The 21887-nt window shown below is 41.4% G+C and overlaps 1 protein-coding gene across 3 annotated transcripts in view; it reads right to left on the bottom strand.

Annotated features, from left to right (window-relative positions):
• BTBD9 (BTB domain containing 9) overlaps positions 1-21887 on the bottom strand; it is a 409031-nt gene that overhangs the window by 79000 nt on the left and 308144 nt on the right. The window lies entirely within an intron of this gene.

Consider the following 21887-nt stretch of genomic DNA (forward strand, 5'->3'; position numbering starts at 1 on the left):
AAAGGTTTGTGCACTGTATGTGTGTCATTCCTGAATTTTAAAAATAGAATAAAAAAAGAATCAAAATATTATAATATGGGAGCAGACCACAGTCCAGTCTTTTGCTTCTGACAGTGCCACTGTGGTGAGAGATCACTGTTTTCTATAATTTCAGCCTCAAAAGTCCTTCCCATAGAAGATATCTATCTTATTGCTTTACAGTTGGGCATGCACATTTGTTTCCTCCACCAGCTAGAACAGAGTGAGCTCCCTGAAGACAGTGTCTATGTCTTATTGGTTTTTCCACATGCAGTACTTGGCACAGACTCTCACACAGAGCTCAATGAATATTTGCTGAGTGAATATCAGTAGATCATTTGTAACAATAACAACAATGATCATTATTATTATAATGGCCAACATTTCTTTAATGCTTACCATGTACCAGGCCCTATGCTAAATGCTCTATGTAACTTATTAAATCTTTCCAAAAGTCCTGTTAGCAAGCATTATTATTCTCATCAAATTATATATGGTGAAAGTGAGGCTTAAAGCTGTTAAGTAATTTATCTAAACTCAGTGAGGGTTCCAACCTGGTGTCCTGACCAAAGCCCCTTTCTGTACTCTGCTGTCAAATGTTTCCTTTACTCCCAGGTTATGTATCTGGGTCATAGTTTACAACCTATAACCTACCACTCTACAAAAGTAGTTTGTATTATTTCTCCTTAATCCTTCAATTACAATCAATGACAGTCTTTTACACAAGTTCAGTTTAGTGTCACCTCTAAAGCTATTACTAAGGATTAGAAATGCCACTGTGCTCCGCTTTCCCCTTAGTTCCTTATTTTCAATTGTAATTTTGTTTGCTATCAATGAGAGTACACACTACTTAATAGGCTAGAATTTGTCTTTTAAGTAGAGGAAACTGTTAAAAGGTTTTGGAAAGCATAAACAGATGTGTAATACTGTACATGCTACTGATTCTCTTGAACTCATCTAAGTATTTAATCTCTCAAAGTACTCTGAATCAATCAGACAGGAATCCACCCTATTGTTTTTAGTGTCCAATAATTCTACTTTTAGATTATACCAGTGTGCGTGATAAGAAAGTGAATCATTTCCCTCATTAGTCATTTCCTCAAATATTACTCTAGTCTCTCAGCACTTTTATGCAGTTAGCCTATATTAATTTATACTTAGTAACTTTTAAAAATGTAATTTTTGCTTCTATGTTTGGCTCTTAGAATGAATATAAACCTTTTAGAAAGAAAGATCGTTGATCTCTCTGTTTTTAAAAAATTCTACTCCAAACATGTGGGCTCTGTTTATAGCATATGTTCCATATATGTTCTGGACTGAAATCATTCATAACTCTGCCAGAGTAGATTAAAACCAGGAAAAAAACTTCAAAATAATTAACCATTCTCTTTATTGAACAGCCCTGGTAACAGGCTTTTTGGGAAATGATGTTGAGGCTGTTTCCCAATGGAATTTTGGATTATTTATGGAGAGCCAGGTTTATCATAATCCATATCCTTCTGGATAATCATGAGTTAGTGCTTCTACCAGTGTATCCAAATGAAAATAATCAGTCCCTTTTGGGATAAAATCTAACCAGATCTTGAAATATTTCATGGAAAAATATTTTTCATGGAAAAATGTTTCATAGAAAAAGTTACAGTAACTTATTCTATAAAGTCCTCCAATTTCTTTCAAGGTAACATGAAGATCACTTGTAATTCCAGTAATTTTGTAAACACATACACATGGTGCAAATTGCTTCTTTGCTTAATGACCTATTATGAATATCTTTTTTTTGCATCATCAAATATTCTTCCTCATCATATGTACTGGTTTCATAGAATTTCACTGTGTGGATGTCCCATAATTCACTTAATTAGTCTCTTATTGTTGGACATTTAGGTAGTTGATAATATTGCACTGTTATGAAACCTCTGTTATGAGCATTCTTAAGCTAAATCTATGGTTATTGCCTTTGAAAGTCGCTAGAAGTGAAACTCCTGGAGCAGGGCTTATGAGGCCTTGATATGTATTATAGAACAGCTGCACACCTGTCCCCTCACCTGCAACGACAGTCTGCACCAATCTATACTCACACTACCAGCAGTGTATAAAAACGCCTGTTCTGTGCATCATCACCAATATTGTATATTATCTTTAAAAATACTGCCAATTTGATAGATGAAATATCTCTCATTATTTTAATTTGCTGTTTTTTACTTAGCATTGAACTTGAACATTTTACCCATTTTCTACTTATATTTATCCTTTTGTTAATGACTTACAAGATGCCCTTTATATTTAAAGGATATTAATCCACTGCCTATCACAGTTTGCATGCTGAAGAGACTAATTTTTATTAGCCTACTCTATCAATCTTTACCTCAATAATTTCTCCTGGCCTAAATTCTTTTTTCTGAACAGCAGCCAAGTGCACATACCAGTTGAGACATCTCCTCTTTATTCCTCTATTAAGAGTCCCTGGGGGCTGGAAATGCGGGGTCAGGGTGACTCCTGAGTGGAAAAGGGACACTGATGGATCTCAGGTTGTCAAGCAAGGGCTCAGACTCACCTACACATAGGAGTTTTTAAGAGAGATTCTTTTTTTAAAAATTGAATGAAAGATTCTTCAAATTCTATAGTGCTCCACAATTTTCAAAAATTTCACACACATGATTTCATATAATCCCATAATAACCATTTTTTAAATCCTCTACCCCTATATTGCCCCTCCCCCTCCCCTTCCCTCCACTGGTAGCCACTAGTTTGTTCTCTATATAAAAGGGATTCTAATTTATGTGCTAGGATGCATATTTGCTTGGAATGTAGGCTTAGCCAGGAATGAAAACCCCTCTGTTGATTCAACTGAAAAAAAAGCAAGCACAGCTTAAGGACACTAAAGGAAAAATCGGCTCAATCTCTTTTTTGCCCATGGAGAGAAATTTTGTTCTAATAAGGCACAACTGTAAAGCCCACCAATTCCCTTCATTTCTTTCCCTGCCAGCAAAGTCTGTTCCCCTATCTTTGCACCTGCAACAACACAGCAATATTTCCGATTTGTAATCTGCCAGAAAAGGTCTGCCTGGTGAGCTGGCCCAGGACAGACACACTCCCTCTGATGTTAATTCAGAGTTAGCTCCTTAAACATACCCGACATCCCCCCCACCCACACATCAGAAGCCATTTTCAAAAGGGGCCGAATAAAGGAAGCTGCGAGCCAAGATCTATTGATGCAGATCAAATCTGTGTTTAGCTGTGGCCACAAACCCCTCCACCTAATGAGCACTGCATGAAATGCCTGGTGATATTAAATACTCCTCCATCTTCCTTATTCTCATTGCAGAATTTCCCTGAAAAGCAGTGAAGAGCTGGGCTTTTTAAAATTGATTAGCAGATGTGATTTTGCTTACATCTTCCATAAGTGCTCTGGCTGGCTGCATACCATTGATTACTGGGGTTCAGTTTACAGCAACTAATTGCTCTCCTTGCTGATGTTTTGATACAAAATTCAATAGCGAATATGTTTTCAAAACTCTTGTCTTTGTGACTTGAGTCAGAAGTGACTTGAGGCAAACCCAGTGGACTGAGTTTTCCCTTCTTTAAAATAATTGCTCTCTCATCAGTCTGTGAAGAAAGTTTCCAAATTATAGCATTCTAATTGGAAAGTCTGCATTATGCATGTGATGACAAACTATGTTGTGCTGAATGGCATTTTTTTCATCCTTTTCTTAAGGGATTAATTCTGTGCCAGATTGTGAACAATGGCTGAGGTTTAACAGTTGAGATCAACAGCTTCTCCACTGAATTGGTGTCTTTTAGATCAGCAGCAAGTGTCTGTTTTGCCTGCTTCTAACTGTCCATCGTTCGTGGGAGACTCCACTGGAAGGCCAGGGGTCAAGACTGCTGCTCTTGCTGAGTTTTCCCATTTGGGTGAAAACAGACAACTAAGGGAAGATCAACTGCCAAGATATTAGTCATAAAATAATAATTTATCATAAAATCCATTTCCAATCTCTCAAAGTCAAAGGTACTTCTGACCTCAAAAATTTGCACAGACTATTCTTTGTTAAAAATCTTCAGAAATTAAGTTCTTCAGAAATAATTGTCTTCCATTCAACAATTCAACAAATATTTATTGAGCATTGACTAAGTGACATTAGGCAAGTCACTTAACTTGTCATTCAGTTTCATCCCTTGTGAAATCAAAGGTCTAGACTTGATGGTTTCTAAGGGCTCTTCTAGTTCCAACATTTTGTAATTTTCTGCAACAGCCTATGCAGTACAGGGTTTTGGGGGTTTGGGGGGCATATCTGTCCTTTACATAGTAACTCCTCTTTATTTCTCTATCTATCTATCTATCTATTTATTGGCCGTGCTCTGCAGCATGCATGGGATCTTAGTTCCTGAACCTGTGCCCCCTGCAGTGGAAGCGCAGTCTTAACCACTGGACCGCCAGGGAAGTCCCAGTAACTCCTCTCTTTGAGAACTATTTCTGGCCCAACCTTGAGGTATATGTAGGAGGTCCCTGAGCTCTGTAGACCCAGTTGCATTACAGGAAGACATATGACCCCTGGTGGGCCAATCAGATTTCATATCAAAAATTTAGAATTATAAGGGCTTCCCTGGTGGCGCAGTGGTTGAGAGTCTGCCTGCCGATGCAGGGGACACGGGTTCGTGCCCCGGTCCGGGAAGACCCCACATGCCGCGGAGCGGCTGGGCCCGTGAGCCGTGGCCGCTGAGCCTGTGCGTCCGGAGCCTGTGCTCCGCAATGGGAGAGGCTACAACAGTGAGAGGCCCGCGTACCGCACACACACACACACACACAAAAAATTAGAATTATGTAAGATTTTAGCATAATTGGGTCTGTTCACTTAAAATGATGATAAAAATGTAGACATTCTGGAGTGACCCTCTTTCATCAGAAGCTCAAAGAAGCAAAGAAAGTCATCTGCAGTGAGAAGCAAGAAGACAGATGGTATGGCCCAGGGAAGGCTGTCTGGGTCCCTCGCAGGATTCCAACATCTGATTTTAGTCCCTATGGGAGCCACCAGAGTTCCTGCCCTAGTGTTCCATGAGAAATTTCCCAATCACTTTAATAAACTCACCATTTATGACTTAAGCCATCTTTACTTGGTTTCTGCAGCTTGGAAACAAAAGGGCCTAAGATAAGCTCCTAGCAGAGTGCACGAAAAGAGCAGACATTTCAATGATGAGGATGACAATGATGATGGGATGGCTACGAGACCAGAGAGACTATGAGGTGAAGAACAGGGGTGGTGAGGAGGCTCACTCTGGATAGCAACCTTTTCATTCAAACATGAAGGAGATCCTTTGTTGAAGCCAAGAGTGGGAGGACTGCAGTGTGGGGTGGAAAGGCAAAACAGGTTTTGGAATAGGCTCTGTGAGGCCGGCCGAGCTGCAGGGAGGGGCCTTTCGAAGATGGAGCAATCAGCATGGGTTATAACTCTCTTCCGCAGTGGCACCGAGGGAACAGGAGGGAAGAAAGCAGGATCGACAGTAACAAGGAAGAGACAGTGCAGGATCAGGGAAGTGAAGGGTAGCTGAGAGTATTTACCACTTCAGGCTGCTGAGGAGTTAAGTGGGGTCAGAGGGGGCTGACTACCTTTCAGAATAGAGAGGGACTGGAGGTCATGATGCAAAAGAGCAGATGTGATGGACATGAAGGTGAGGGAGAAAGGTACGAAGTTCTGGTCCCAAGCGGAAATTTCAGTGCTCTCACCTCACTCAGAAGAGTACAGTTCTCACTCTTCTGAATGAGGCGCAGAAAGACAAACATCACGTTAGAGGCTCTATTTTAATCTCTGCTATTGGGAGGCAGGAGGGAGCCTGTAATAGCTGCCATTTTCAGAGGAACAACTTTGCTGGTGAAAAACTGGGATTTTCCCAAAGATGAGAGGGATCCTATTGTCAGCTGTCACAGGGTTCAGTTATGTAGCTTCCTCCTCAGGTGGGGAGCAAGGTCAAGCTGAGAAGAGCTGCTGGAGGCCACAGGCCCAAAATGAGATTCTCAGCAGGAGACTGGAATTGAGAGCCAACGCTTTAACAAAGCGTGTGGAGCAGACCAGGTAGCTGCCCTGCGGATTCCAGACACGGGAACTCCTGAGGAGCAGCCACCACGGGGGCCCTGCCTCTAAGTGGGCCACAACCTCTCAGGGCAAAGGGGACACCAGGAGAAGAAGAAAGCACAGACTGCTCGACAGATGGAAGGGGAACTTGGGAAATACGTTAGAGTACATCAGAGAGCCCACGTACTGTCTGACATTGTTTAATCTCTCATATATCTTAGAGAGTGACTTCTCTAAGAGAGGAAGAAATAATGACACTGGCTAAATTATCTTCTTTTGCAGCTGGCAAGGGAAAAGGTAAGCGCAAGCTCTCGGCTGTCTGGCACATGCAGCTTCTGTGTTTAGTCACTGAAGCCCCAGGATGAGGAAAGGTGAGGCTATGTGTACACGCGGGCTCCACTGCATAGGCTAGTTCACTGAGAGAGGGGGGGATAAAAGGAGGGGCCTTCCTCCCATCAAATCTTATGTTCTATACAGTATAATTCAGGTGAGTTCTCTGAAAGTGGAGAAATGCCAATAGAGAATATACCTGCAGGATACGGCTACATGGAAAGCTGGATGGGACACAACTTTGAGACAATACAAAACTACCAACTTTTAACAGCTAATTGAGACCATCATTTCACTCCTTGAAGGGATTAAGTTTTTAATTTCAAATTTTAGGTGATGACATAAAAGGTAACAGCATACTACCAAACAACATGGCTGCAGCTGCAATATTCAGTAAACACTGAGTGTGGAAAGAATGGTGGAGAGCTAATCATAATCTCACCTCATATTCACACAGACCTCAACGGTTTCAAAATGTTTTTGCATACATTATCACATTTGGAAATAAAACAATTTATAATCAGCACATTTCCTGCTTTCAGTGCAAATCTATTTTTCTAAGTTACTTGGTTAATTCTTTTACATGAGCTAAACATTGAATAATCTGTAAAAAAGACTGCTTGGGCAATCACTTGGCAAACCCTTTATTAATAAGTAAGTTTTAGCCTAGGCTTAGATTTCATCCTACACAGTCCAATTTGATGAAAATTCTTTCATTTTACGTTTTCAGTGTGGATATATGAGAAAATTTTGTCCAGGCCAAACAGCCCTTGAGAAGAAAAGCAGTTTTGTTCTATTTTCCAAGGTGACTCTTTTCAACACAGCCCCTTCCTTAAGCGGGATGTTGGCATCAAAAATACTGGGAACCATTTCAAACGGTCTCGTTATATTTTAAAAGACCGTTACAGACCTCTTTGGCAGTGGCAGACCTCTTTGGCAGTGGCACGCTAAGCAGGTATGTGGCCTTTACAGATCTCTCCCTGCGTTTAAATTTGGCGTCATCAGTTCCCCTCTCCGCAGCAAGGCTAGCTTCCTTGATCTCAGCAGCTTCCTCATCATGACGTATATACACAGTCAGTGAGCTTGGCCCGATTTGGCTGAGCAGTAGGATCGGAAAAGGATGTGTAAGAGGTAGAAACGGAGAGGTCCTGCCCAGACCACAGGGCTCAGCTCCCTAGGGATCAAGTCCAGCTCCATTTCAGCTTCATTTGCTATTAGGGGCTGTTGTGATTTTAAAAGGTCAGAATCAGTTTCTTCCTTTAACAGCTGAAGGCAGTATGCATTTCTGTGAGCTTTCCTTTCCCCTGTCCACAATTCTATGAAATTATTAGGAGGGTGAGAAGAAGCGACAGGCATGTTAAATAGCTCCGAACTCATTCATCTATCAGTTGAGTGGTAGGGATTTTCCTTCTTGGATCTTTACTTACACCTCTGACCCTTGTAGAACAAGTGGCCCCAGTGTGGCAGGGGAGTAAAGTCACCTGGTTCCAGGTTCCCTGCGTAACACCACCCAATCCCCACCCCACACCCCCTGCAGCGTTCAGGACCAAGTCCAGTCAGGACCATGCATGGCTCGTCGTCCCCAGTGCAGTGCCTTACAGATCATAAGCTCTACTGGGTTGAACTGAAGGGGACATGGGGAGGGGACAGGACAGGAGACAATGATGGAAAGGAGACGGAAGTACAGGTAAATCACCCTTCTCACATGATAAGCTAGCAGCACAGCATCTTTTAAGCTCTATAGCCTGAGTTACATTTCAATCCGAACACACCCCCAGCCAGTCCTCTACCCCCACACCCTTCTGGAGAGTCTCAGTGAAGAGATAATGTATGAAATGTACCAACTCTGACTACTATTTCATCTCTTGAGCTCCTTCTCCTGCCCCTCCTCTGACCACCTGCAAATATGTGCCCACGTGTGCACAGCCTATGAAGCACCAAGAAGCAGAGACAAAGGGGAATTTAATAAGCTCCACAGTTCCTTTTCAGTCCCTCGGGTCAGGTTTTCATAGGAATCCGTATCTGTGGGAGAACTCACACTTTAGCTACAGGCAGATATCTGCATTCTCTCAACCTGGTGATAAAGGGAGAGAATGGAGGGGCAAAACAAGGTGGGAAGGCTGGACTCCGAATATTACAGGCAAGAGAACATTCCAGCAGGGATGAACTACACGGCAAAACTCTTCCTATTCGGTCATGTAATCTCTTTATTTTTGTTCTCACCAAATCTCTTCTCTGGTCTCTCTGAACACTGCCAGTACTATCTCCCCACAGCTCTCTCTTTCTTACCAGCCTGACCTTTTCACCTTTTCACCCAAATCAGATCTGGGTTTCAACCTTTGCTCCAGCTTCAAATCATCTTCTTTTCCCTACAGGGCACCCTCTACAGAGTTCTGAGCTCTTTCTGAAAATGATTTTAAAACACTTGCCCATCCAATCTAAACCCCCATGCTCCTTCCGCAGTACCGCCCGTGCTGGCCCTTGCTCATTCCTCCTTCAGGTCCTCTCTCCCCTAAGTGGCTGCTGCTTTCCTCTTGTTGCATTCCCAAATCTCGTATTTATTCCATTAGGTCCTGCAAGAAATGTTTTCCTGAGCTCTCCCTCTTATTTACCTGGCCTAAATCCCTTCTCTAATGAACTTGCCTCACGAAATTCTTCTGCGAAGGCTTTCACATGAAAACAACTATACTCTAAAACAGAAAAAATAAAACTATAATAAGTTGCAAGTGCTATAAAATTTAAACACTTAGAGTAAGTAGGTTATTCTATTTGAAGTTTGAGGTATCTGACAAATCATAATCCTCCATGTGGTACATGATATACCATTAAAATAAAGACAACATTGATGAGAATAATATTATAATAATAGCATCTTCTTCACAAATATGTAAAAGTGAGAATCCTAACAATGGTAAGTACTTATAAACAAAAGATAATTAATCAATTTAATAAGTAACCGTGTGATAAATCTTTTGAAGAATGGCAAAAAGCAAGAAAAAAGTGAGATTTTATGTAATTTTTTTATAACGGCTAGAGGGAAAAATAGCTAATTATGTTTTTCAATGAAATTCTTTTGATCACTGGCCACTCAGAACGGTTTTCTTGATCCAGGTCTTCAAAGCTGGGATCATAAGTTTTAATTCAAATGTTTTCAACTGAACATTAGTAACTCTAACTTTTCTAACTGCTAAACAGCCATAATTAAATCAAACTGGTGTGGGTTACAGGACCAAAGCTAAACGGGCAGTTGCCTTTTTTTTTCTGGAATCACCTATGCTATCTCCCCAGAGTGGGAGGCCTAGGCAAAGGCTGTGAATGGGATGGGGTTGTGGTTCTCCCACTTCTGCAGAAGATGTGAGGGTGCAGTTTCTGTCTCATAAATACTCACCAGAATTGCAGAATAGCTTCCCCCTCCCTCCCACGTTTGTTTGGCTGAAGGATCGTCAGACAAGAGAAAAACACTCCCTCTTTGGAATGTATTCTGCATGAGCTGCCTTTTTAGAAATAACCCTCCCAGGTGCTGACATGAATATTCACAAGAGTATGCTGGGCATAGGGGCCAGTCTCCATGCCATGTACACTAATCCTTCAAAATGTATTCCAGGCAAGCTACCAGGGTAAACTCCTATACGGGAACTGGGCTTTCAGGTGATGGATATTGGATGGCTGAAAGGAGAAAATCTGAGTGAAGGAGGCAGAGATGAATAAATCACTCATATCCGTCTAAGGCCCTGCTGCAGCTAGACTTGCCACTTTGACTCAAGCACAGCATGAGGCTTCATTAGAATACTGTACTCTGTGAATTAAACTGTTTCTTTTGTTCATCTAGCTTATCCTTCCTCATCAAGAAAAACAAACATTTATCTCCCCTGTGCCCCACAGCCCTATCTGTTGGACCCCTTTTTACTTTCTTCTTGCTTGGCTCATAGGACCTACACAGGCATCCCAAGAACACAGTTCTGGTACCACGCAGGCACCCAATGCAGGCATGCGAGCGTACACACACACACACACACACACACACACACACAAACACACAAACACCTCACGCCACCCCACTTTACATCACTAGCCTGACTCACATTCAGAAAGGTATAGGCAGAAAAGATTAAGAACCTCACAAACCAGGGAAGGAATCATGCCCAAAGTGGTGAGATCACAGACTTCTCAGGATCCTCCCACTCTGGTACTGAATCCCCAAGATCAACACTGAGATCCATGCTGAGGGGACCTGGCTAAGGCAGAAGGGGACTTGGTTAAGGCAGCCGGTCTGAGTCACACATGAAACTGTCATAACTTAACACTCCTCAGACAATCAATGTTTAAGTGTCAGGGGCTGGGAGACATCCCTGGGGGTAATTTCCCAGGAGCTGGTGTTAGAACTGTTCCAGCTGTAAGCACCGTTCGTGCCCTAATAGCTTAGGGCATTTAGGAGCTTGGGGGATCCTGGCAAGTCAAAGGAAGAAGGAATATGAGCAAGGAAGAAGAAAATGGTGTAGCTTCGGTGACATTCTAGATCAAGTTATCTCCTCAGCTTATTTGGACCACAAAGGGCTCTACTAACTCTCCTTCAGCCTCTGATGGACACAAGGACATTCCAAGGCAATACGCAGCAGTGGCATCAGATGGGACAAGAGTCCCAACTCTGCTTCTAATTTGCAACCTTATCCTCTCAGATTTATAATCTGTTAAATGGGGTGTGAGGGTAGCGGAAAAGAGGGAGACAGATTCTAATTTGGATGATCTGTGGTTCCTTGTTTCTTTAATCTTTTTTTTCTTTTAATTACAAAGTAATACATGATAGATCCTTTGGTACTTCTTATAAAGTATCCATAATAAAAAGGTGTTTACTAAATGCAAAAAACGTAAACTAATATTTTCAAAAATATTCTTTAGTAGCAGAACCCCTTTTACAAACAACGTCTTAGAAGAATATCAATATCTGTAACAGATAAAAGCAGAACTGCTCTACTAAGGTCAGCTTTGGGGCTGAAGCCTCATCTGCCAGACTTCCTACTGTGGCAGCCCCCAAGGCTCATCCCCCATAAAACAGAGAAGGAAAAACCACTGGGTCATGGTGTATATCTTGACCCCAAACTAAATGTTGATATTAATGTTCATATCTTTTAATAACAGGCTTATAAATATTATTATTCACATTTTTTGAAACCATGAACGCAAATGAGTTCCCTAATTCTTCACTTTTGCCTTTATGGCCTAGAGTTCTTAGTGAGGAAAGGAGCTGAATAGATAGAGCATTGGTAAACTATGGCCTCTTTCTGTAAAAAATTTTTAATGTAACACAGCCATGTTCTCTCACCAGAGTTGAGCAGTGGTGACAGAGACTATAGCATACAAAGCCTAAAATTACTATCTCTTTTTGGAAAAAGTTTGCCAGTGCCAGGAATAGACAGAAAATTAAAACTCTTCTTACTGAACAGTAAAGATTTATGGCACCAAGGTAAGAAATAAAGATATAGTTTAAAGCTGAGCTTAGCCCAGAAATGGCTAAAATCCCTTTATTCTGTTCAAAGTGTTTCAATAGATTTTCATGTAGCAAATTCCACACCGAGTTTTTAGATTATGCTATAGTCCTAATCCCATCGCTGTTACTAAGACAACTGTACTGATAATTCTTGGCTTGCTTTTCACCCCAAGTTTCTGGTATTTCTGCTAAGAGTAAAAGAAAAGGAAGGAAGGAAGGGAGGGAGAAAAAATCCAATTAAAAATGAAAACCTGAAAACCATTCCCAAACCCTCTCTGTTCCCAGAACTGATGAAGTGCCTAGGTGCTACATTCTCAAACTGAAGATATCTGCAAGCAGCACAGTCACTGACCACCACCCTCCAGATCTCTACTAAATAGCATGGAGGCAGCAGGGTAGGGCGAAGAAGTTATAGAGACGTTTAAAGTCAGTAAGTAATACACACACAAAAGTTATATAGTCAATGACAAGGCGGTTGGTATGACAGCAGTAAAACACGAATATCTCAGGCTTCCCTGGTGGCGCAGTGGTTGAGAGTCCGCCTGCCGATGCAGGGGACACGGGTTCGTGCCCCGGTCTGGGAGGATCCCACATGCCGCGGAGCGGCTGGGCCCATCAGCCATGGCCGCTGAGCCTGTGCGTCGGGAGCCTGTGCTCCGCAACGGGAGAGGCCACAACAGTGAGAGGCCCGTGTACCGCAAAACAAACAAACAAACAAACAAACCCACGAAACACCAATATCTCAGTTATATGGGAAGGTGACACCACAGACTAAACCACACCAATTAGGTAGACAGGGTTGTTTATTGGTCACCAGGAGAAAATGGATTTGCAAGGCTCTATCCCCTTGCCATCTCTCCAGTGCTGTCTAGTGTGATTATAAAAAGCATCTTACAAGAATTCCTGACCAGGGCAGTCTATGACCACAAAACAATAAAAACCTTATACTGCTTAGTGTTTTAACAAAACTACTCATTTGGAATCTTTAATGAAACCAGTTTTAAATGGATGACTCTATTTCCATGTTCTTCCCAAACAGACCCAAATAATCGCCGTGAATTCTCTACTTTTTCTCTGAGTCTAAAATATACACCTAAAATCTCACTATAGTGAACACAATCATGACAAAGCAATTTACCTATTCTACTAAGAATGCTATTATCAACAAGATATTATTTATTGGGTCACTGCCAATTCTCAAACAATTCTCTACAGATAATGCTTTATCTATTTCTAATAGGACTATCATGAGCTTCCTAATAAAGACACTATTTGATTATAGATGTTTATTATTATTTTAAACCTTAGAGAAGAAGTGAATACAGAAAGTGAGATATCAAGAAGAAAATTGACAAGGGTTTGCATTAGACATCGGGGGACAATTAAATGATATATGCCTAAGAGAATTAGGAACAAGATCTATTATCTTAGACCGCAACTACTCGTTCCCACAAGGTTCTTGAGGTAAGTACATGCCAAGGAAAGTCCCAGCAAGTGGGAAGCAAAGCGACACTTTATTGCTAGTAGAATTTTTGACCCAAAACTCTAATCAAAAGGCATAAGCACTCCCTTTCCCCAAGTTGGTTATGCCTGAACAGCTTCACCCGAAGCAAGCTAGGAGGCCTGTTCTGTCCCTTTTCCACACCCAAAACTTATTCTTGCTTCTTACCACTACAATTTAAGGAAGGATCAACCCAATACACATTTTAGTACCACCAAAACAGAGTGAGTACAGGAGAGATCATGGTCCCCTGCTGCCTAGCACTGAGCTATCCCTGGGTTGAGGCAGTAATCTTACCCTGGCCATCCTAAAAGACAGAAGAGGAAGTAAGAATGCCCAAGGAGAAGAAAGGAGAGGTGTGTTTGTTGTGAGGACAGAAGAGAGGAGAGAGAGAGATGGGGAGAGGTAGGAACAAAGAAGGAGGACAGGGCCTCTTTCTAGGAGAATTAGTCCTGGCCCATCCCAGGTAGGGCCTAGTGGAAGACAAGAGACACAAAAAGTGCTTCCACTGAAATGTGGCCCACTCTTGTTCCTGCAGACTCACGCATCTGATCAGCATCTCCCCCAGAAAGAGACTAAATGCTTTGACCATGACTACCATTTTGGGGAGGAGTGAAATGGGGATCGGGGAAGGCACAAAGAAATGCTGGTAGGAAAAGCAGAAGGTATTTTAATTTTTTCTCCCAAGATCTAGAATTGTGGTATTGCTATAATCACCTTCCCGCTTACTGTACTTCACGTTTCAAAAGTCCCAGAAACCAGAAATATTCATTGTAATCCTACAAACACCACATTCCAAGACTTAGGAGGAAAAGACTGGAGGTGGTATGACAGTTATTCCCCAATATCCCCTTAGACAATCAGAGGTCTTTTAATGTATCTTTTCATGCTAGGGCTGATGGGCATGAGTGTTTAACTTCAGATCCTAAAAAATGAAAATGTGGGGCTTCCCTGGTAGCACAGTGGTTGAGAATCTGCCTGCCAATGCAGGGGACACGGGTTCGAGCCCTGGTCTGGGAAGATCCCACATGTCGCAAAGCAACTAGGCCCGTGAGCCACAACTACTGAGCCTGCGCGTCTGGAGCTTGTGTTCTGCAACAAGAGAGGCCGTGACAGTGAGAGGCCTGCACACTGCGATGAAGAGTGGCCCCCACTCGCCGCAACTAGAGAAAGCCCTCGCACAGAAACAAAGACCCAACACAGCCAAAAATAAATAAATAAAAATAAAAATAAATAAATAAATAAATAAATAAAATTGAAAAAACTGAAAATGTTATTTCCAGCAGGACTTTTGACATAATTTAATCTACCATTTCAAAATAACATGGATATGCAGTGAAATTTCTGATATTGGAATTTTATATGTACAGAAAAAAAGTCAAGTCCCTATAACCTGGTTAGGTGAACAGGTATTTTGGTTAATCAGATACGTCTGGTTAACAGACTCCATATGGATTGCCAATTTTAACAAAAATTCAGAAATGTTTAAAATAAACTTAACTAGAGTAAAACCACACCAAACAAAATTTATTCTCCTTTTGATCAGAGGGCACTTGGGATCTTGCCTACCTCCCAAATTTTATTAGGTACATCCACTATCACTCTGCTGGTAAAGCATGAAGACCAGTCATAGTAAATTAAATGCTAGGTAACAATTTGTAACAGAAACGTAAAGTTTTTTTTCAAGAGGTAAATTTCATGAATAAGAGATCAAAGATATATAATCAGTAATACTTCTCATTATGGAGCAGAATTACCCAGTAAGCAGATACAGCCTTTTTATTTACAGAAAATGTTTGAAGCTGAGAATAATATAAAATACAATTATTATATTTACTGTTTTAGATGCATCCAGAAGCTGTGGGCATTAAAAAGAATGGAAAAAACTCTACTGAATTATACATTTTATTTTTATTTTTTAAATTTTATTTATTTATTTATTTATTTTGCGGTACGCGGGCCTCTCACTGTTGTGGCCTCTCCCGCTGTGGAGCACAGGCTCCGGATGCGCAGGCTCAGCAGCCACGGCTCACAGGCCCAGCCGCTCCGCGGCACGTGGGATCCTCCCGGACCAGGGCACGAACCCATGTCCCCTGCATCGGCAGGCGGACTCTCAACCACTGCCCCACCAGGGAAGCCCCTGAATTATACATTTTAAATGGGTAAATTGTACAGTATATGGATTATATCTCAATAAAGCTGTTTTTTTAAAAAAATAAACCAAACACATGAAATATGGAGATCTATAAAAATTCCAAAGTAGATGTGAAATGTCAAGCAAGAGGTAGTGTCTGTGGCAGAGTTGTTGACTGGATGAGCCAACTCCTTACCATGACCCTCAGCTTCTTTGCCAGACGTGCTAGGAATGACTGCATGACATAGGTCTACCTGATAACTAAGTGGAAGTTGGCTAGGTGGGGCTTCAAATAAAGCTTTGGCTTTTCCTAATAAAAAGGGACAGACTTGACTGGCAGGGCTCTTTACACTTTTACCACTTTGCCCTCCTCCTTCTTCCTGCCTAAATGCAGATGTGGTAGGTAAAGTTGTAGCAGCTGTCCTGTTCTCTGAGGCAAAAATACAAGTAGAAAAGACCAAGAAAATCAAAGAGCTCACTGAATTGCAGAACCAATTCTAGCAGCCACCCACCTGTAGACTTTTTGTCATGTGAGACCGAGACAAACAAACAAAAGCAAAACAAAACCAAAATAGTTTTAAAAACATTTAAAAAGGCTTTCTTGGGAATTCCCTGGTGGTCCAGTGGCTAGGACTCTGCAGTCTCACTGCCAAGGGCCCAGGTTCAATCTCTGGTTGGGGAACTAAGATCCCACAAGCCACACGGTACAACAATAAAAAAATAAAAATAAATAAATAAAGAGTATTTCTTAATCAGGTTCTTTGTTATTTGCAGCTAAATGTAAGCTCCTTTGGAGCATATGAGGGCTAGTAATAAAAATTAATTTTTATTTATTTATTTTTAATGTGTCAGGTCTTAGCCATAGCATTTAATGAAAGTTTCTATAATTTATATCCTTAAGAAATGAGAGTGGGTTGAACCAGAAGCTACAATGCATTCTCTCATGTTCTTTTTAAGGCCATAAGAGGCTCTGTAGGATTCTGCAACAAATTGGAATCTTTGAAGGAAGAGTTTTAGCACTGGTGGTATCACCACGTTGATGGTAGAGAAGAAGAGAAGGAACTCAAATTATACTGTAGTCTCTTCACATCTTAAATGGAGACAGTGAAACAGCTAAAACTCCAGAGCTACTGAAAGACATGGCAACTAAAAGGACTATTAAATTGTATGGAAAATCTTAACAGTCTTGACTGGTGTTTGGTTACAGTAAAAGGATAAAGTGGCAAGGGTGGTAATGTCATAATCACTGAGGGACATGGTTTCAGATGTCATAAGTAAAAGGAAGAAAGAGGATCCTTACCATTAGGTCTTAAGGGCACAGGAAAGAAAATACAGGCAGAAGTAAAAGCACACTCTGCATTTATCTATGTAACCAATACTTCTTATACTGAATCTGACACATTGTTGAAAGAGGTAACACAGCAGAAAAAAAAATGATTCCTCAGCGGGAGCTAAGGCCCTGAGTGTCCAGGAAAGTTGCTGAAAGGAGTCCTTGAGGGGTACCAACCAGCCTGTCATCATAATCACTTAGGAGAGAAGGATGCAGAATGGAAGTGGATGGATGGGGAAGAAGCAAGAAGGGGGAGTGGAAGAGTTTCTCTTGATCTCAGTGCTTCTGCTTGTTCTTCACTAAAGATACAAGAATGTTTTGGTCAAGTGCCTCTGTGGTTACCAGGTTACAAAGGGCAAAGTTTAAAGAGAGAGGGAGAGGAGAGAGAGACAAGACAGACAGACATCAAGTGCTACCATGATGCACCAAAAGCATCTTAACAAGGTGACAAATTGGGGCTCCTCGGGAAAAAAATCTCTGATTTAAGAGTATCTGAGGATTGAAGGTTTTGAAAGATAGATTACTGTTTTGGATTAATTCACGGAGTAATTTCTTAAATGAAGGTGACCCTTCATCAGATTTCAGAATAGCTTCATTTACTTAATACTCAAAAGATAGATTCAAGCAATTTGATGTATTAAATCTGTAGAAATTTTGGTGAATTTGCTGGAAGTCCTATGCTTCTGCTAGCCCTTAAGAAAACAGCCACATTTCTGTGATCCTGTATGGCTGATCTTGGGGGAAGCAGTGTTTAAAACATCTGTCAAAGTAAAACCACAGAAGGAGAAGGTTGATGCTTTCCATTCATTTGATCTTCCAAGGTGAATGATTCCAGTTTTTAAAATGACTGTTTAAAGCACTACTGGTAAAGTATTTGTTTTGGAGGGGTATCGAATTAACGATTCTGGATAATTACTAAACATACATTTGTGCATGAAATATGCGTCAAATGGGGTGATATCCTCTGTAAAAATGTCTTCTTGATGGGTTAATCTTTGAAAACTGAAAGGATTTTTCTTTTCATGTATTCAGCTATATTTTATGATGACTAGTTGTCAACTCCTCTAATCGCTCAAGAGAAATAAATGGTTGACATGTGAGGTAAATCAAACACATACACACTTTTGGGGGGAGCATTTAACCTTTCCTGTTTTTCCAAAGAACATCTGAATTCTAGCCCCCCTCCTGTATTTTTAACAAGCAATTCAGTTGCCATAGCAATACTTTCTGGTCTAGAGATACATCTGGGATGAAACTAGCTGAGACATATTTACCATTCGCCAAAACTCTGCTGTTTCCAGGCTCCAGGATTTCTGGTCGCCTTAGTATTCATGACAGTTCAGACTCCAGCATCTACTGAGAACCACAACTATAATTTTTTATTCAACAATTTTTCTCAGAACCAGAGTTCTGAGGTCTGAGGATGATAAGAGAAGACTTTAGTGCGATGCTGTGAGAGAAACGACGTTTGGTAAATAAATCATGGATCAGCAAGACAAGGAAGAATTCCTTGGTTCAGGGCTGTGACATGACTGATATGAAGCAAATTTGGTAAAATATCTTTCCAATTTTGACTAGAATTATAGGCAATCTTAATCCAAGCCAGAGGAGTCATATTTTTAGAAGTTTGTTGTATTCTTTAGACTATAAAAAGGAAACTTTTCGCTCTCTAGGTTGCAAAGAAGGCTGTCCTAATGTAAATAAATGTATGCTTGCCTGTGCAGCACTCAGATAGAATGAAATGGAGGCAGCATGAAACTTGAGGCAAGAGTCCTTACCTGTGCTCCTGTCAGCACCTAACACCAGAGTTTCAACTTATTCGTTTGCTGGAGATGCCAGATCTTTAGCAGTTTCCTCACATATACTCAGAACAGACACACTGAGCAAATATGATGTCCAATTTATTTGATAGATAGAACTCCCTTTAGTTGCACTAACATACTATGTTGTCAGCTCAGTCAATGAGTGTTTATTGAGTGCTCACAGCATAGAGTACTGTACTAGGCACTTGGAAATCATTGCAAAGACCCAAGTCCATCTCTATACTACAATCACTATCTTCAACTTGAGATTATCTGTGGTTCTACGAGAACTTGAGAGCTGCACAGACGTAGAAAATACTCAAATAATTACAAAACATCATTTGAGTCATTGGTTCAATTTCTCTCCCCACCTTCATGGACTAAGCCTTCATTTGGAGCTATTAAACAGGACACAAAATGGAATGGTTTGTGATTCCTCTCCTTTTTCTTTTCTGTGCTTATCCTTGGGAGGGAAGTGGATGAGCAATAGCTTGGCAGGGTGGTCAGCAGTGGGAAGAAGGAAAAACAGCAGTGCAGTGAAAAAGGGATTTCTGATTTACAAACTGAATAGATAATCTAGAACGGTTGCAGCCACACAATAGTGAAAGGGCAGCTGAACTGGGTGTGGGCTTAACAGCTCAAAGAGAAGGAAATATATGCTGGGATGAATAAGGAGCACAACGATGTATCTAATTTTTTTTTTTAAAAGGATCAACTTTCTATTGCTTTGTTTTATCTATGTTTAATAACTGCAAGGCATAAACTGATTTGTGGTTCAGAAATTCTGTGCCAGATTAACTTTTATAAGTGGTAGAACTGGTTTTTTTTCCTATTGCAAAGTAAAAACCTCCTCCCCACAGACTAAAGAGATTATGAATACCCACCAAGAACATATTTTGCGTTAGATCCATTTTGTCCTAACATATTATATTCATATAACATTTTCCAACTGAAGAACTCAAAATATTTTTGTGTCATTAACTCCTTAATCCTCATAACACCCAGAGAGACTATGGGTTTATTGAGTTGCATCTACCTGCACTGTTTCATCTTCCAACAGCCTACTTACTCACAATTAGGTTAGTTAAAGCATTACGGGTATTTTACTTACAGTACTGCATATATCAATTACAAAACCATCATTTTCAAGCTAATGTAAGAATTGTTAATTTAACTGACTAATAATGAGGGTTTCAACAAAGTGCTGTCACTAGCTGAAAAAGACTGGGTGATACACACGCCTAATGCACAGCATATGTGATTTCTCACACTAACCTGAAAATACTTAAAAGGATATCATGATTAGCAAGTAGAAAGATAATAAGTCTTAAACTAAGGCGACAGAGGGACTATAAACTAAGACTTAGGTAGATTTGGTTAGTTACTATGTGGTCATTTTATGTGGTCAGGCCTCTGAAGATTTCCTGTTATTTAAATTTTAATGTTTTTAAAAAGGCATGAAAATGATACAATTACTACTCAGTTACCCACTTTTAAGGCACATTCCAAGCAATTTCTCTCTTTTTCTCTCAAATAAAATGAACAAGTTATGCTGTGCCTGTAAACCTAGCAACAACAAAGACAAACTCCTTTATTTCCAAGTTATACTGCCTGCTCTGGCTCTTGGGAAAGAGAAATAAACACCAGAGATGGGGAGAAAGTTTCATACAAACTGCAAGGACTAGGACGCCTCCCGCTGTCTCTTTCCTGGGAGCTGACTGGACAAAGGCTGGTCAGGAACAAAGAAGGTGGCTTCTAAAGGCATGATGGCTCCCCAGCTCCGCCCCTCCTCTCCTCAGCAAAGAAAACTCTCCTCTAACGGTGCTAATGAAACACTGGGATGGGTTTGTGGTGGTGGGTGGGATGGTTTGGGGAGCTGGTGACTGAATATAGAAACAGTAACAAAACATCTCAGGGCTGTCACCTCTGCAAGTCACCTCCATCGCCTTGTCTCTTACTCTCCTCCCCTCCCTTACTCTACTCCAGCCACCCTGGCCTCCTTGCTGCTCCTGCAACCTGCCTCCCGTGCTCTGCCTCGGGGCCTTGGCACTCTGCCTGTGAGGCTCATCCCCCAGGCCCCCCAAGGGCTTACTCTTCCCATCCTCCAGGCTCTGCACAGTGAGACCTTCCTGAACACACAATCTAAAGCTGCGCTGTCTCCAACCCCTAGTCCCCCCTCCTGATGGCTCCATCTTTGAAATATCTGACATATTACAAATAGTGTTGTTTACTGGTTATCCACCATTGCCCCCTCCCCCAACAAGAATGTCAGTCCTGTGAGAAAACTGATGTTTGTTTTCTGGATTCAATGCTGTAGCCCAGGGTTTAGAATAGTGCCTAGCACACAGTTAAAGGCTCAAAAAATGTTGAGTGAATGAAAGAAAATGAGGGGAGGAGGAGACAGTCAGAGATCAGGTTTCAAGGGTAGCCTTTCCAGGATCCACAGGGTACTTGCCATACCAGACGCACTAGCAGGACTAGGTTCCCACTGACTGTGGTTAGCTGTGGGCATTGTCTGTCAAGAAAGAAGCTGGGGACCTCCCTGGTGGTGCAGTGGTTAAGAATCTGCCTGCCAATGCAGGGGACATGGGTGGGGACATGGGTTCGAGCCCTGGTCCGGGAAGATCCCACATGCCTTGGAACAGCTAAGCCCACGTGCCACAACTACTGAGCCTGCTCTATAGAGCCCATGAGCCACAACTGCTGAGCCCGCATGCCGCAACTATTGAAGCCCATGAGCCTGGAGCCCGTGCTCTGCAACAAGAGAAGCCACCACAATGAAAAGCCCACGCATCGCACTGAAGAGTAGCCCCCGCTCACCGTGACTAGAGAAAGCCTATGTGCAGCAACCAAGGCCCAACACAGCTGAAAATAAATAAATACATAAATTTAAAAAAAAGAGAAAATGTTTAAAAAAAAAAAAAAAGAAAGAAAGAAGCTCTGCTTGCCTACCCAGCTACAGGGGAAACGCTCAGGAAAGGAAGAAATGGTTTATGTGGATGAAAACAAACAAAAGAAATCTTATCCACACAATAATTCTGTCCTCTCTTAGGAATAAAGAATGCAGTAATCAAGATAATCCATGTTTGACACATTTGCCTCTGTGTTCACCATCTACAAAGAAACCTGAAATTTTAAAGTCAGTATACCTTGTGATTGGGCCCCCAGAGGAAGAGGTTCCAGAATTGCCAGATCTCCTCCCTCTTAGATGGAGAAAAT

Source organism: Mesoplodon bidens (genome assembly GCF_964165515.1).
Source record: "Mesoplodon bidens genome assembly, chromosome: 10".
NCBI lineage: Eukaryota > Metazoa > Chordata > Mammalia > Artiodactyla > Ziphiidae > Mesoplodon > Mesoplodon bidens.